The 17,164-nt window shown below is 38.7% G+C and overlaps 1 long non-coding RNA gene across 2 annotated transcripts; it reads right to left on the bottom strand.

Moving 5' to 3' along the window:
- Positions 1-604: 604 nt before the first annotated feature.
- On the bottom strand, positions 605-10,912 carry LOC110473831 (uncharacterized). Of its 2 annotated transcripts, XR_002465974.1 has the most exons (4): positions 10,813-10,848; positions 2,231-2,334; positions 1,622-1,732; positions 605-665 (listed from the first exon to the last, which is right to left on the bottom strand). It is a non-coding gene; the product is annotated as an uncharacterized LOC110473831 (long non-coding RNA). The 2 variants fall into 2 exon arrangements; XR_002465975.1 differs by lacking the exon at positions 2,231-2,334 and having other exon boundaries at positions 10,813-10,912.
- Between the last annotated feature and the right edge of the window lie 6,252 nt (positions 10,913-17,164).

The following is a 17,164-nucleotide window of genomic DNA, read 5'->3' as shown; positions in this document are numbered from 1 at the left end:
CCTTTCACTGCCTGTGACACCAAAGAGGTCAACAGCAAATTTGTGTAGCACAAAAGCAACACTAACTCAGCTAAAGATTCTACTTGTTCAGCTGGATTTTTTAGGCAAAAACTCATTCTGGGTTCTGCATTTCTGAATCCTCTGTCACCAGGTTTTGATCCTCACTGCAGTCTCAGGGACAAAAATGAATGGTAATGTGGAATTCTCTTTGAGTGTCCTCAGCCACAGGGTATGCTCCCCAGGCAAACTCACTCTCTTTCCTCTGTCCTTTGGAGAGTAAATTAAAGAAGGTAAAAGTCTATTTTCTAGGTATAAAATGGGTATTTGCTGTTTTTGCTCTGCCTCAGAATTTTACAACGTTAGGAGTGGTTATTTTCTCTTTCAATGGACAAGGAAATTTCTCAATCCCAGTTCTGGAATACCTCTGAATTTTCCCAGTTCACCCTCAAATGAATAACCATCCCTGCTCTTTCCTACTGTAAAAAATTCTGTTCACAAGAGAAAAATAGTCAGTGTGTTAAAGAACTGGAAGGAGATACCTTTTTTGATGGAATGAGCAAACTTGAAAAGACAGTCAGTCCTAAAAAGTTTCTTGTTTGAGTCTTCCCCAGAAGGTCACAGGTTTTCAGTGTCTTGGATTTTCAGAATTACCACTTAGTGGCTATCTGTTCAGACAAGGAGAGAAAGGAAATATTTGTCATTAACTCTGTTCCCTATATCATTTAGTTACATGTGATCCCTGCCCCGTACCATATCATATCACTACAGTAAAAAAACCAAAACACAGCCCCTTGCTATTTTTCCTTGCTATTCCCAGTTGTTATTTTTAAAGGGACAATATTTTATACTGCACTAGAAGAGTCTGTCTCCACCATAGAAAGCATTCTTTATTGCCATACAATGACAGAAATTAAAGAAAATACTGGTATATAGAATTACATAGTTCACATTTCAAAATAACTTCAGACCCCCAGGGTGAAAAAAAGTCATTTGAACACCACCTTCATTTTGCCTGGCAGCTTGTGATATGATACATGGACAGGTAATCACATGGAATTTAGGACTTTGCAAATGCAGCCCGCTGCTTTAGGACTAAAAGAGTAAAATAGAATAAAATAAAATAACAATCACTAGGTCCAATTCAGAAGAAATATCTAGTGAGTCTAAAGGGATTTTTAGTTGGAGTGGCTCCTACTCCTCTGCTGTAGCAGATCTGAAATGTGTTGGAGTAGGCTGACCCCAGCCAGCAGCTCAGACCCACCCAGTGGGGTGGGGAGAGAATAGCATGGACAAAAGTGAGGAAAACCTCATGAGCTGAGATGAAGACACTACTAAGTGCAAAATACCCCAAAAGCACAAAATCAACTGATGCAAAAGCAATCTCTCCCCATGTCCTGCCAGCAGAGGATGTCCAGCCTGTGTCAACAGCAGCTGGAGAAGATGGCATTTTTTCCCCAATTAACATCAGGAAAACTACTTTTTCTACCAAGTTAGTTTTTATATCCTTACACCAATTAAAGCTGCTTCTGCCTGAACTGATCAAGAAAACATTTTCACATTTTTATCAATGTTATTCATACATTCCAGTATTTCTGTTAACATTTATTTTTGCCTCCATTACCTGTAAGAGCAATCTGGCCATAGTTATTTTCTCAAAAAGAGGCCACCAGAATAATTGTGAGTGTAAGGGCTGGACTTGTTGATCTTTTCCAACATAAATGATTCCATGACCCTGTAACACAGTGGAAGCTTGCCTGGTTAAAGATAAAAAATTGCAGCAGCAATTCTGTAGTGATACAGTTCATACAACAAATGCTGTTGTGGCCAGCTCAAAATAAAGTATTTTTAATAACAGCTATAGACTGCTGTATCTGGAAAACAAAATATCTGATATAAAGAAAAAAATGATGTTGAATCCTACAGAAGAAAAATATAAGAGTAGGTAGGTTTTTTTTTTCAGAATAAGAATCAAAAGGGGGTTAGAAGATTAATCAGTGAGTATTAAATAAGTGAACTCTGATGAGTTTTCTTTGAATTCTAGTTTTTGCAAAATCGGTAAACAATCTGGGATATAATGAAGGGTCGGTTTTTCAGAAATGTGTGGAAGAACTTGAAAATATGGTCCAGGGCTTATAAATCCTCAATCTTATGGATTAATTTTGATTTACAGGAGATGCAGAGAGAATGCTGCTGTTGGAGTCAGACACTTTTCTCTGTTAATGAAACCTACTTTGAATTTCTGTTGTTACTGCTGAAAGACAGAGTTTCTCTCTTCATGGCTTCACTGACTGATTTAATACCTCTTCTGTCATGCTGCTGCTGTGGATTTTATCTCTTAAGGGGAAAAAAAAGAGGCAGAGAAAAAAGTATTAAACTGCACAGCAATCTATAAAACTATTGGCATTTCGAGCATTGTCAGTGTGTTTCTGATTAAAGGCAAACAGTGCATACATGCTGATGTTTTCTCTCTGTTTTTTGAAGGACATCATGCCTGGCTTCATTATAATAATACTAATCAGAGCCTCTGTAACAATATCCTATTTTTGTTTGATGATATTGTGGCCCTGAGATCATTCCTCATGTTGGGAAAGCTTTAAAGCAGAGAGCACTTCCCATATCTATCCAACAGGCCACTATTGAATGACTGTGATTCATTAGTGAGAGGGGAAGAAAGTTCCTTGAGATCAGCCCTGAAAGCAATCTGTCATTAGAGCAGCACATTAGCTTTCCTCAAATTCATTTGTGAGACTCCTTGCAGGAAATAGTGCCTAATAAAGTAAGGAAATGACAGGGGAATATTGGAGACCTATTAAAGCATTAAACCCTATTCTTTCCCAAACACAATAAAGGCCAGCCAGACAACCATCTGTAATGTTGCATTAATTTTCTAAGAAATAGTGAAGAGTGTGTGTTCATAACTCTGGGGCTTTAACACGAGCCAGTGCAACCCTCCAAATTGTCCTTGTCCTTGCACAGTTGGTGTGGCTGCTGTAGCCTGAACACTTGTCTTGGTTTGTAAACCAGGTGTCTGCTGAGGAAGGCAGGAGTGTCCCTTGAAATGGAAGATGCAGTCCCCCTCCCTCTGAATTACTATAATTTTGAAATTAAGGGGCTCTCAGGCAAAGATATGGGAGTAGAAATAACAGTTCTTTACTAGGAAAATTAAAAATACAAATGCAATAGTACAAAAAAAGAAAACAAACCACTGCCAGATTCAGAGCAGCCCAGGGCAGGGAGGTGTCTCAGTCCCATCCCAGGGTGGCTCAGCCCTCCTGCAGTGCCAGCTGTGCTTCTGCTGGAGCAGGATCCTGCACAAGGGGGGAGTTTTCCTCTGGAGCTCCAGGACTGGGGGAGATGGGCCTGGGCTCCTCTGGGAATGCAGGGGGAAGGAAGCTGCTCCTCTGGGAATGCAGGGGGAAGGAAGCTGCTCCTCTGGGAATGCAGGGGGCAAAGGCTGTTGTGCTGTTCCCAGGTCAGATTGGATCCAGGTAGGAATGCTTGGCTCCTCCCCTGGGCACAGCATCTCTCCATGGGATGATGGAATTTTATCAGCCATGCAGGGACACTCACTCATTGTTTTCTGTCATAAACAGAAGATAATTAATAATAAATGGCTCATGAACAGAAAAGAACTCCTGGAGGGAGGATTGGCTGTGGGACAAATAAAGAAAACTGCCCAATGAACAGCAGAGAACTGCCCCAGCTCTGACAGATGGAAATAGAACACACACCCCAGCCACATCTTGCATTTGCAACCTAAGACATAACTTCAGTCCAAACAGCTAGGGCAGAACCCCCACTCCCAAAAACAGAGCCTGGGAAGGCAGGGGTTGTGCTGAACCCTAACCACTGGGTTGTATTTTTAAACTCTTGCAAAGACCTTTGAGATCTGAAAGAACAGCTTAATTTTATGCTGATAAAGCATTCTGTGAACTTGAAATATTGATAGCTTTATACAAACATTAGTCTTCAGCGTTTATACTTTTTACTGAAACTATATTAGAAGAGTAAGTATGATGCAATATTTTCGACAATGAGATAGAATTGGAAGCTGGTATTTAAAAAGAAAGACAGAAAAACAAAGGAAGAAAAACTGCATGGGAAAATATTCCAAAGAAAGTATAAGGCCATTATTCTCTTGTGACTTTTACCAGTTCATAATCTCAAATGATTCCTTATTCTTGTCTTTTGGGAATCCATCCTATTATCAATTTCACCAGTGTTTTCTTGCCAGGAGTATTTGGGTATTAAAAAGCAAGAATTCACTTCATGTTTTGACTTGGCATGTGAATTGCTTGAGAAAATAAAATAGAAGAGATAAAACTGTATTTTGTGCAAAATGTATTCTGCAGTGAATATATTCCATGTCCTTCATCTAAGGATTCATTTATATATATATTTGTAAATTATATAAATTTATAAATATTTTTTTTCTTCCAGTAGCAGTATGTTAATACAAGAATATTCTTATCTAGGAACCAGAGCCCAGGATCCTTTCTGGTGTGCTGGAAGCTGGCAGTGGAGCAGCTACAGGCCCGTGCATGATTTACTGCCCTCCATGTCAGAGACAGGAGAAACTCACTTTTTGTTAATCTGAAGTACCAGAGGAACACTGGCTGTGAGATTGATCTCCCAGCTGGTGTGCTTTATGGACAAGGCAGCAGAAATTATGGCAACTCCCTTGGGCATCTCCCAGGGGGTGCTGGAGGGAGTCATGGTCTCCTGGCTTGCCGTGTGTTTTCTGGACACTCCCAGGGCTTAGCAGCCTTTTCATTTTCTCCATCGTGCTCACATGCAAAGGCCAAGTACATGTGCAGTTCTGCACAGGGAATTTATGGAGTCTTTTTCAGCAAGTAGCTAAATTAGCCTCCTCACCTCTCGCAGACCTGTGTACTGCATCTCTCCTAAGCAGGTAAAATCTCTTCTATTAGCAATGCTCCTCAGGGAGCATCTTGGCCCTGCTACACTTTCACATCAGATCATCTTCTGGGCTGAAAGGCCACACAGTAATTAAACCAGTGAGTGACCTTAGCAGGGGAAGGCTCAGGGATGTTTTTATATTCAAGTACTGAATATGTAAAAAAGGCATTTTTACACGGTTAGTCTGCCCCTAAAACTAACACTTATCCATAAGTGATACACACACCAAGTTTCTGAGAACCAACTTTTATGCTGTGTTCCAAGAAGTGTCAATATAAGATTTGCAATTGGTTTAGAGTTTGATACTGCATCTAATTCTCCCAAAACATAAGAAAATATTGCCATCTCTTGCTCTATGCAGGAAGTGCAGCTGCTTCCTCCAGGCACTCCTCGATTTTCATTGCCCTCTGTGTACCTCTGCTGTTACAACAACTCAGTTGTTTCCAGAAAAGGTGGGCTACTTTGATGCTTTTCTATTTTTCCCATTCTGTGCTGCTTTAGTGTGCACTTCTGAGCTTCCCATGTGGGGATGCTGAGCTCTGCACAGAGCAGGGACACAAAACAATTCCTGCTCCAGCTGGGCACCAAGGACAAATGATCCAAATCTCAGCCCAGGAGCACAAACACTGTGGGCTGGAGAGAGAAAAACAAGCAGGATGGGGCTGCCTGGGCTGAAGCTGGAATGGGACAATGAACTCCAAGGTGCCAATGGAGCAGAACTGATCCCAGGGAGAGCCCCGGGAGCGCTCGTGCATTTTGGGACCATTTTGGGTCATTTGGGTGCAGCCCTGGCTGGGCTCTGGTGCTGCCCAAGGTGGATCCATGGAGGAGATCCTTTGAATCAATCCCTGCTTTATTCTTTAGCTCTGTCCAGCCTCTGCTCTAGGCCAGCCTTCACCAGGCATCAAATTCTGTTTCACAGAAGCAAGCTTAATTTCAATGAACTTACATGGTAAAATGTTGAAACAAGCATAATGCTCTTATTTTGCAATGGTGGGGTTAGTTAAAAATTAATGAGAATTATGTCATTCAGTATATTTATTGTGGTTTCTTAAATTTTTAGAGGTTCAGTTTTGGGGTGGCTGTTGAGAAAAATAACAGTGCATTTAGTGCTGTCAGTGCTGCTTAAAAGTCCTTGGCTCTTATCTTGATGCTATGGCCTGAGGTGTGTGTTGTGGAAACTGTTTAGAATTTGTAATAGAGAAAAGCATGGGAAAAGTGATAGTCCTGTTCCAGTCTTATTCCAACATATGTTCCCTCTGAACTCCTGATACGTACAACAATATAAGAATCTAAACCCACAAAATACAAACACATGGTTAATACCTTACCTAGTCCACAACCAACTTTACCTCAAATAATAAAAACTTAAAAGATAAAATCTCCTCAACACATAACAACAATGCAAATTTATTGGAAAACAAAATTTTTAAAAAATCTAAAAACAAATCAAAGTCTCAAAAAAAACCCCTCACAACTCTCCATGTAACTGCTCAACAAAATAATTCCACATAAATAATAACAACAAAATTCACAAAAACCCCTCATATTTCAAATCTAGAAAATTAAAACATATCAAACAATATTACCCAAAGTCTATGAAAAACACAAAACCAGCAAATCATTACCCAAAATAAAAAAAATAAACAACTTTACAAATCAGTACCATTCCAAAATAAATGTAGATAGAAAATCTCTACCCCTACCAAAAAACTCCACAAAAACCACAGCACACCAGCACACTCTAACAGAAATAATAACAGTAACTCATCAATTTTTATATTAATTTTTCTTCACACAGATACTTAGGATTACAATTTAATGTTGTGTTGAACCCCCCAAAAAATAACCAAAGCAAAAAATTCCACACAGGACAAAAATTCTCTAACTCCAAACAAGATTTACAGTGCCTACAGGCTTCTGCTCTATTCCCAATTTGTTCCTATGATTTGTACCATAGGTGAGTAGAAGTCAGTGTTTTGGCTTTCTGCTTTTATCAGATTATAAATAGGTTTTCTCAGAATATACGTGAGTGCTGATGTTTCATAAGCATTAAAAATTCTTTTTTGTAATTATTTTTTTCGATTAGATTGTTATGAAATGAAGATTTTCTTTATTCATAAACTGAATTTTAACATTTACATCTGAAGATTTATTTTTCTACAGTGAAGAAGGCCATGTTCTTTGGGCCAAAGTGTAAGATTTAATTTTCTTCCACTCATCAGTGATGTTGCATCATGTATTTAAAGTTTTTTCACCTTTGAATGTGATTATGTATTGTCTTAGAAGTGACACACTAAGAATATTACTACTGACTTATTAATTTAATACAGATACTGTTCATGACTTAACCTTTCAGTTCTCAACATCTTGCAAGGTTTTAGTCCAGTAACCAGTCAGTAATTTCAAAAAAATTAGAACATACAGAGGATGATACAGACACTCAGTTAAGTCAGATTCAGGGACAGGGACTTATGTTCCAATTGCAATTAAGCCTAGAAAACTTGAAAGACAAGAATTATGATCTATTTTTCCCACTATCATTCACCATGGTTGCTGCAGGAAGAAAACAGAGCATTTCCCTTACAGAGAATTTCAGGTCAGACACGGTGTGGCAACAACATTCCTGGCCATTCCCAAAGCCTTGCTTTGCTGGCTTAATGTTGCTGAGGTCCCCAAGCAGGTCATGGAGGAAAAAGACACAACCTAAAATATGCAAATACAAAACCAAATGAAAACCACGCACAAAGGCTAAAAATCCTCAAGCCAGCAAACCTCCCACGACAGGAAAATGTCACTGCTGTAGTTCAGAGATTTCTCTACAGCAGCTGGACCATGAAAAGATGGTCAGAAGCTGGTGATGGCAGAGCAGTGGGGGAATGAACTCAGCTGTATCCCTAAGCTTTGATCCTGCTCATATTCTGGGAACTTATTTTCCTTGACGTGTAGGTGAATCCCGTGCCTGAAATAAGAGTTGAAGTAACACAAGAGGCAAGGAGGGCTATTCTAAGTAACTTGATAAAAAAGGAAAATTCAGCAACTTAACAAAGAAAACGACAAAAAAATGACTCCAGACTCCTTCGAAGTCAGAGGTGCAGCAGCTAGAACAATTCATTAATGCTCCATGCAGGAAGACCTGTATTATTTTAAGAGCACTGTATTTGCATTTTAGATATAGCAGAATGAACTAATTATGAAATGTATGCATCAAAGATTTCAATTTCAGGCTTGACTTTACTTTGGAGATTAATTTTTTACTTTATCATTTTTGCAGGCAGTTCAATGGACAGCCTTATTTGAATGTTACTCATTGTTCAGTGATGTATGAAGTGTATTTAATCAATGTGAAGAAAGTAATATTAAACTATTATCAGAAGCATCAAATGTTCCAAAAAATCTCAAAAGGAAGGTCAAAAGGTAACATTTCTGCTAATAATAGGAGAAACAATATATTTAACTTATTCATTACATACAAGTTTTTCATGGCATATACATTATCCTTTTGACATAAAATCACAATGGAGAATGTGGACGGTTATCCCCTTGACTAAAAATATCACATGTAGAGTTGATCAAGTAAGCTTTCAGTGTTTAGTAAAAGATATTTAAATAACTGTTTTAGAGATGGTGTGCATTTTAAAGGCTTTGCTGCAAAAACATTTGGTAGAACTGTCCTTGTGCTCATCATTAATTTGCTCCAGATGGGATTTCAGTCCCTGCCCAGCCTTTTACAAGCACACCCACAGTGGGTGTCACAGGTAAAATCTAGTTAATATAAGGCCAGAACTCTCTCAATTCCACTGCAGATTCATCCTCAGGGGGTCAGCTCAGGCACACCAAGCCAGCTGGAAAAGTGGCTTTTCCAAGGCACCTTAAACTTGGACTGGAAACATTTATTTTCCATATTCATTGCCTCACACTTGTGGATGATGTGAACAATATTGGTGTAAGAAATATTAAAAAAAAAAAAAATCCTCCCACATCTGTATGTCTTGCACTTTCTATGTTAAGGAAGATTTCAGCTCTAGCTCAGAAGCCCAGAGGTTCCTTATGAAATGAGCCGAAGGGATTTGAAGGAAGAGAGCATGTGAATGCAAACCACTGACATGGTAAGATATGCTCAAAGGGTAATTTTCAATGCCTCTTTAGATTAAGAAATAAATTCATTGCATAGTGAAAAATGGTGACCTGCACTGTGGTTTTTAGAGCAAGCTACTGATTAAATTATGGAAAACTGATTTTTTTTTCTAGCTTAAGATGTACTCAGAGTTAACTGGGATCAAAGAAATTAATTTCATACCACTACTAAAATGAATTACTGTGTCCTTACTTTCTTTTTACCACACTTGTGATATCTCTTCCAGTAATAGCTGATAGCTTTGCTTTTGTCTCTTGCTCCATCACATCAGCTTTGCATTTTTAGAGGCATAAAGCAACAAGACTTGTTGATGGGGACTTCTCTAGTGAGCAGGCTATTAAGGATGAGCAGCACTTCAAGTGGCTAGTGCAAGTCCTTCCAGTGAAAGAGCAAAATGTTACTGCAATTTGATAGACTTGCTTCAACAAACCCACTCAGCTTTTGTTTTGGCTCATCAGCATCTTGCAGAGAACTGTGTATTTAAAGTTAACCTCAGACCAGTACATTGTAAATGTCTGTAGAGAGCAAGAGCATCCTCTGTGCAAGAGCACAAGGGAAGGTATTTTCAGCTTCTCAGCCTTGAAAGCAATGGACATGTGAGACCATCTGAAGTTTCAAAAGTGTTCCACAGGACCTGCTACGGCTTGTGTGACCTTCATTCTGCAGACACAGCAAGCCTCTTTCAAACATCACTGCCACTGGGATGCTTCCCTTGGCTTGCAGAAATCAAGCATAACTAAGTCTTCTTAGGAGTAGGATTTTACTGTTGTGCAGAATTCTCTGCCTTCTAATTTTATGATCAGAGGTGACTGTAGAACATCCCTGGTGGAAAGTACGATTAGAAATGCACCTGGGTGCTTGAAAAAGTTTCTGGTGTGACTGCCATTGTCCTTCCTCTTCAATGACTGTTGAGCACACATAAATTAATGCTGTCCCCATTTCTTCCCCTCATACAATTTTTACATCTCTGTTTCAATGGATGTATTGCAAGTGAAGGCTACTAAAACTACACAGCTTGAAGATAACAGTCACTTACTGAAGCAGACAATTTTGCTTCAATTTTTGATTAATTATTTTGTTGAGCAAGGTCAATCTATCAAGTTTAGGCTTAATACAGCTGTAAAGTTTTATAATTTAAAGTCCAGTTATGTCACCCTAAAACACTCCAAGTTGCAATTGCCTGTTATCAGTTGCAACAAGTGTGTTCACATGATTAAAAATGGAGTTACATTCTTCAGAGGCAGTAAAACCATTGTTGCTGTAATTTAAAATTATTTGGTATATTAAAGAAAGCCAACACACAAAGCTGTTACATGCAAATAAGCAGGACAGATATGAAAGGATATCTGTGGGCCAAGCTGAGCCCATGCCAAGGAAGTACATATTTTTTTGACTTCATGTGATTTGCAGGTGAACATTAATGAAATAAGCAATGGGAAAAAGCTTCTCTAAAAATCTAAACTCTCGGTACCATGCTGTCATGGAAATAGCAGCCTCTGAAGCTTGGTGTTTCAGCATTAAAGGTCAACAAAGCAAATGTTAAAGTTTCATTTTATTCCCTGTGATTTTTCATAACCAACGAACACTTTCATTTATTCCTTTTCAAACCTTCACACAATATGCCTGCACAGAAAAATTAAGCCTGCTCTGCATTGTTAGATCCAGCAGAAATTAGAGAAACTACCATCAGTGCTGCTTCTTGTGATGTACCTACTACATTCTCCCCTTGGAAGTAGGGACAGCATGCATTTTACCTTGTTCCACAAGGAATTTTCTGCTTTGGAATGTGTCTGCTGGCCAGGTTGCATTGTCCCTTCATGCTTGTCCCTTCACAGTCATGTGAAAATATAGGTAAGTCCTATAAAAGGAGAATAGAAGACATTTATTAAGTAGATACAGTGAAATTTCTTCCATTCTTTCACCAGAAAAGTTGTAAAGTTACCACTACAAAAGTGGTAAAGTTGCAAAATTATGGGTTTGGATGTTGAAGATTGAATGCTGAAGCTTGAAACCTGCATTGTGTGCTGAAGGAGATGTCCAGGAGGAGTTTCCACAGATGGAGAACACAAGCTGAATTGTATCAACACCCTGATACCACAGGGGATCACGTGCACTTGAACTTCCAGGAGCAGGTGTCAGCTTTTGGTCCAGGTCTAACGTTGGGGCTTTGATCTTTGAGCTTCATTTTAAACAGCTGCTTGATTTTACAGCCCACTCAGATGGGCAAGCACTCGACATATTAAAATAAATGTTACTGCATTGCATATCAAAAGTTAAAGTAAGCATTAAATAGTAAATATTACAATGTACAGTAAATAAAATGATCAATTAGTATCTGTTGTCAGTGAGGAGCACCACCAATTACAACTTATAAATATCACCATGTACTTCAACTACAGAACCCCCCACTTTCTCAGATGCAAAAATGTAGAACTCATCCCTTTGTGAAAGCCCACCAAATTTAGTGTCTGTGCCTTAATTTGTATTGGACCTATTATTTAAATGACTTACTAGATTCTGCCTAAATTTGTATTTGATCTATTACTTAAATGACTTACTGGATTGTTCCAGCAGTGTTATCTGATCATGTCAGCTGTACTGTCCACTTCCACACAGACCCAGCAGATCAACATTTCACTGCAGGCTCTTTGCTATACAGATCCCAGGTTCAAGTTAATTGTATGCCAAATGTACCTCTGTGACTCAGCCTGGACCACCCTGAAATCCTGGAATCAGATATGAAGTTGAGGCATGTTTTACTTTGAGATATATGTTTCTTATTAATAAGGGTTCCTTGTCTTCCAGAAGTTTGTCTGAAATTCTACAGGTTTGAAGAGTCTCACTTTTCTTCTCAGAAATATAATCAAGATATATAAGAATTTCAGTTAAATCCTCAGAAATTATAAGGTCTTCAAATCACAATATATTTTATCTCTTAACACCAGAGAAATTTTTTAAAGAAAGTATTACAAAGATCTAGAGAAATAAACAGAGTGATAGTCGAATTATCAGGTTAATTCAACATCTGATGTTATAAAAACCCAAACTGAACTAGGGAATCTTAAGGAAACACCAATCAAAATACTTTCTGCAGGTGAGCATCAACAAAGAAAAACTAAAGACCATCCCTTAGAATTGCTGTGGCATTTACAGGGGATGTTCTCAGAACACCAAAAAAGAGCGCTGCAGCAGTGCAGACCAGACAGAGCATCCTGCACATTGCTGGGGAGCAGCTACAGCTCCTGTGCAACTCAGGTATAAAAAAGGAGTGGACTTCAGTGGATATATTTTATTTCTTTAGTTTTGCTTTAGCAAATATGAGATTTCATTTTGCTTTGTTTTCTAACGCCACACTTGGCTGTAGGTCAGAGTAACACAACCAGGTCAACTTCTAGAGAAGTAAAAGAAATCTGTTGTGGAAGCAGAAATAAATAATGGGGAACATATTGATTTAGATATCCTATTCATTTTTAATTGAATGTGATCAATATATTTGCAAAATTCAAATCAAGAGATTTGCTACTTTAGCAAGAAATAGAAGTCAAATGAAACTGAAATAAACACAAAAGCTAACCCTCAGAAAAAATCACTTAAATGGCAAAAAAAAAAGAATATTAGAAATACTTAAGAATTAAATAAATTTGCATGTGACTGTAGTTCAGTTCTCTTCAGCAGTTTAAATGTTGCTAACATTAGAGCCAAATAAACATAAACTATGTAAAAATAAAGATTTGCAGCAGCAGTAAAATACTCTGTCTGCAACTGAAATACAGACCTTTGGGATTTTTTTTGTGTACACTGGATATGTTCAACCCTGCTTGAGATATCTGGTGGTTCTTATACAATAATATACAATATACAGAGTGCACATAATCCTACTACAGGCTCTACTCTGAGGGACAAGAATCTGACCCACGTGAAGTTATGATACTGATCTTTATTGTGTGGCTTTAGTGCTTCAGTTCATTGGTTTAGCACCTGACTTTTAAAGAATAATCCTTTGAAATCAATGAAAATTAGATACAGAAACATCTTTGAAAAACCAGCAGCATCCCGTCCATGGCCCTGCATGCAGCATCCTGCTGACCACCTTAATTTGGGTGCAGAAGGCCAGGATGAGGACCCATGTCACCAACTGCAGCATTAAATAATTTCTTCTGTCTCTCTAGAGAGGAGTCCACTCGTGGAGGTGTGATTTAGGAAGTTTTTGAAACACTCCCTGATGTTTTCTCAGAATCTGTTCTTGACTGTGCTGCTGTCAGTCTCTGCTACGACAAACTGGTGGATATAACTGTGTATAACTAATTCCTGTGTCCCTCACACACCAGAGCAGCTAGGGGCTACAACTTTGGTTTAGGAACACTTGAGAGCCCTGGTGGCAAAGTGCAGAGGAAGGAGGTGTTTATTGGGATACAGTAGTTTGGGTAGAGAAGCAGTAACTTTCTCAGGTGACAGAAATGCAAAACTGGAGCCTCCCCTGAAATGGGAAATGTAAAACCCTCCCTCTGAATTGCTATAATTTTGAAATTAAGGGCCTCTCAGGCAAAGATATGGGAGTAGGAATAACAACTCTTTACTAGGAAAATTAAAAATGAAATGAAAATGCAGTAAGACAAAGCAACCCTGACAGAATCAGAATCTGACCTGGCACTCTTATGGGTCAGGGAAGTGTCTCAGTCCCATCCCAGGGTGGCTCAGCCCTCCTGTAGTGCCAGCTGTGCTTCTGCTGGAGCAGGATCCTGCACAAGGGGGGAGTTTTCCTCTGGAGCTCCAGGGCTGGGGGAGATGGGCCTGGGCTCCTCTGGGAATGCAGGGGGAAGAAATCTGCTCCTCTGGGAATGCAGGGGGAAGAAATCTGCTCCTCTGGGAATGCAGTGGGGAAGAAAGCTGCTCCTCTGGGAATGCAGGGGGAAGGAAGCTGCTCCTCTGGGAATGCAGGGGGAAGAAAGCTGCTCCTCTGGGAATGCAGGGGGAAGAAAGCTGCTCCTCTGGGAATGCAGGGGGCAAAGGCTGCTGTGCTGTTCCCAGGTCAGATTATATCCAGGTAGGAATGCTTGGCTCCTCCCCTGGGCACAGCATCTCTCCATGGGATGATGGAATTTTATCAGCCATGCAGGGACACTCAGTGGCCATGAACAGAAGATAATTAATAATTAATGGTCCATGAACAACAGAGATCTCCTGGTGGGGGATTGGCTGTGGGACAGATAAAGAAAACTGCCCCATGATCAGCAGAGAACTGCCCCACCTCTGACAGATGGCAATAGAACACACACCCCAGCCACATCTTGCAACCTAAGACAAATGTTTTACCTGCTTTCTGTCAGAGGATTTTAATGGCTATACCTCAGGTTCCAACATCCCAAAACACAGAGAGGCTTTAAAAGTTTGGGTCACTGGAGAGTGCTCAAGCTGGGATGTTGGAGCTGTTCCCTGGAGGAAGCAACAGCCACAACGATGGTTAGAAGACAGTCCTGTGATTATTACTCAAACATACTGTGGAGTAAAAGTGACATTTTTCTTTCCATCCCTTGAAAGGGGAACGTAAGGCTCTCTGCCCCAGCCATTCCATTTCAGGAGATGGGGCTGCAGCAGGACTTAACAGCTGCCTCCTCTGCTCAGACAAAATGAGACTAATCCATATATCATTTATCATATCCATGTATCATTTTTTGACAGTCTTACAGAAATCCAGAGGTTCACATGACAGCACAGTGAAACTCAGATATTTAAATGAACCTTGCAAGTTATTTGAACCATCTGAAGCTATTGCAACAATTTTTAGCTTATGCTCAACTTGATATCTAATTGTTTTTCTGTATTTTCTTTGTGTAGAAGATGTAGGAGAGTACTTAATACAACGCTTCACTTTTATATCATAACCAATAAAATTAGATCCAAACAATTCTCAAGTCTGAACTAAATGAGAAAAAAAATAATTAAGCACTATTCTTATCCTGACTTATTAAACCTATTATAATTCATAGCAAATATTGATAATCCTAATCTTGATTTAAGTTTTTAATATCTGAATTTATAAGGTGTCCTACAAAACTGGTGAGATGTGACTATCTTGTTTGAATAAGATTAGATAAATTAGTTACAACTCATAACCAGAAAGCAACATGAGTTTAAAATTATCCAAAGAAATAAAAGTGGGTAAGATAAAAAGTTTAAATTATGATGGTTGTTATAACTTTCACAATTAAAAAAAATTAAGAATTGCAATATACCTACCAAAAAGATCATGGAAAGCTCAGTCTGGTTTGGAATCCTTTAAAGCACTATAACATCATAAAAGAGGTTCAACTTGTTTCTTACAAAAAATAGATACAAAATATTTCTTACCAATAGAGCTTGATGGGGTGTGTCTCAATGAAATCACAGCCTGTTTCTCACAGAAATCCACAAAAACTCCATCAGTCACACTTTTATCCATCTCTAATTCCGTAAAAAAGGACAAGTTAATTCCTTGTGCTAGCTCAGTATATTGAAACAAGACTGAAAATTTTAGTTAGAATTCATATCAAGTGTTTAAAAGCATAAAACATATTGCAGATCAAAGTCAGTGCTTGTCTTTGTATTTCTGTTAGTTCTGGAATTATTGCAAAATACTATTTCCTGAGCTGGGAAGTTATGCTTTGCACATGCTTTATTCATAGGGCTGAATACTATTTCACAGTAATTTTCTTCCAGGTTTGAGGAGGTAATGTAAACAGCATTGAATTTGCAATTATTTTTAAAGTTGGTATTGGAGCAAAAGATGTAAAAAAAGAGACACTATATATTTCACTGTTAGCAAGCTGTTGCAGTATAAGCCTGTCAGTTTTAATTCCTTGAATTAAGTTATGCATTGCCCCCCTTTCTCCAGTCTCAGAGCACTGCCTGTAATGTATCAGCCACTCACTGATTTCCAGATTGGTCAATTGGAAATTAATCCTTGACCCAGAGATTCTGCAGCCATGAGGGCACTCCATGGTTCAGTGAAGTTCCTGCCAAGATTTCTGTGCTATTTATTATTGATGAACATATTCATTAACAATAATGAACATATTAATGATTGTAAACCAAAAGGTCTTTGCAGAAAACCCTGAGAGTTGCAAATGTCAACGCCTGGTGAACTTTTAAAGCCAATTTATAAACTTTGTCTGTTACAAATAAAACGTTGACATATTTTAATCTATAATGAATTAATGACTGAAACAGTAACTGTTTTTACAAAGAATAATTTTATATCATTGCAGAATCTCTTGTGCTTGCTTGCAGTGTCCCTACCACGGAGGGTTTAGCAGCCCAATTCCTTGCTGGCAGCACTAGATGGAGATAGTGACTCACACAAAGCTTCCTGACAGATGCTTTCCTCTCTGCTAAACCAACCACTGCCAGAGAAAAACGTTTCTTTTGGTGTGTTCAGTTTTGGGTGTTTTGTTGGGTTTTTTTGGTTTTTTTTTTTTTTTTTTTAGTAGTCAAAAAAAGTGAAATAAAATTACTCATGCTTTGAGAAGCTGGCAGGTATCCCTGAATCTCTTTCACACACACTATGTATATGCAAATAACAAAATTCCAGGCAAACTATAAACAAAGTACCGGAATTTAATTTCCAGGTTTAGTATATGTGAAATTTATTTAGCAACAGTAACACTGATCATGTTTTTATTTGACCCATAAGAAAAATCCCTACCACTACTTTGTAATTAAGAGTTCTTTTGAAATTTCTGGAAATAAACAAAACAAACAAGCAAAACCAAAAATCTATATGTGCTAGTTTACTTTCCCCACACAAAGTCAATATATTGATCTTACCAGGTGTATTTAATTATCTTTACCACGGAGAAGCCTCCCAGTTAGCAGCTGGACAACGCTGTCACATGCCAGCCAGGAACAGTGATGGACATCCCCTGTTTTTGATTTCCCATGAACTAGGTTTGGGTAGAAATGGGATACTAAAAGAGCAAAGTCAACAGGGAAAGAGAATTGCCTGTAACTAAACAACTGCCAAGAGAGTATTATGAGGATATTTTGGGTTAAATTTCCAGAAGTGGCTCATGATTTAAGGAGGGACATGGCATCAGTGTAACACAATGTGTAATTAGCAGAAAAGAACTA

The sequence above is a fragment of the Lonchura striata genome, chromosome 6 (assembly GCF_046129695.1).
Source record: "Lonchura striata isolate bLonStr1 chromosome 6, bLonStr1.mat, whole genome shotgun sequence".
Classification (NCBI taxonomy): Eukaryota; Metazoa; Chordata; class Aves; order Passeriformes; family Estrildidae; genus Lonchura; species Lonchura striata.
Note: the sequence above shows the minus strand (reverse complement) of the source record. Positions and strands in the feature narration are given on the sequence as shown.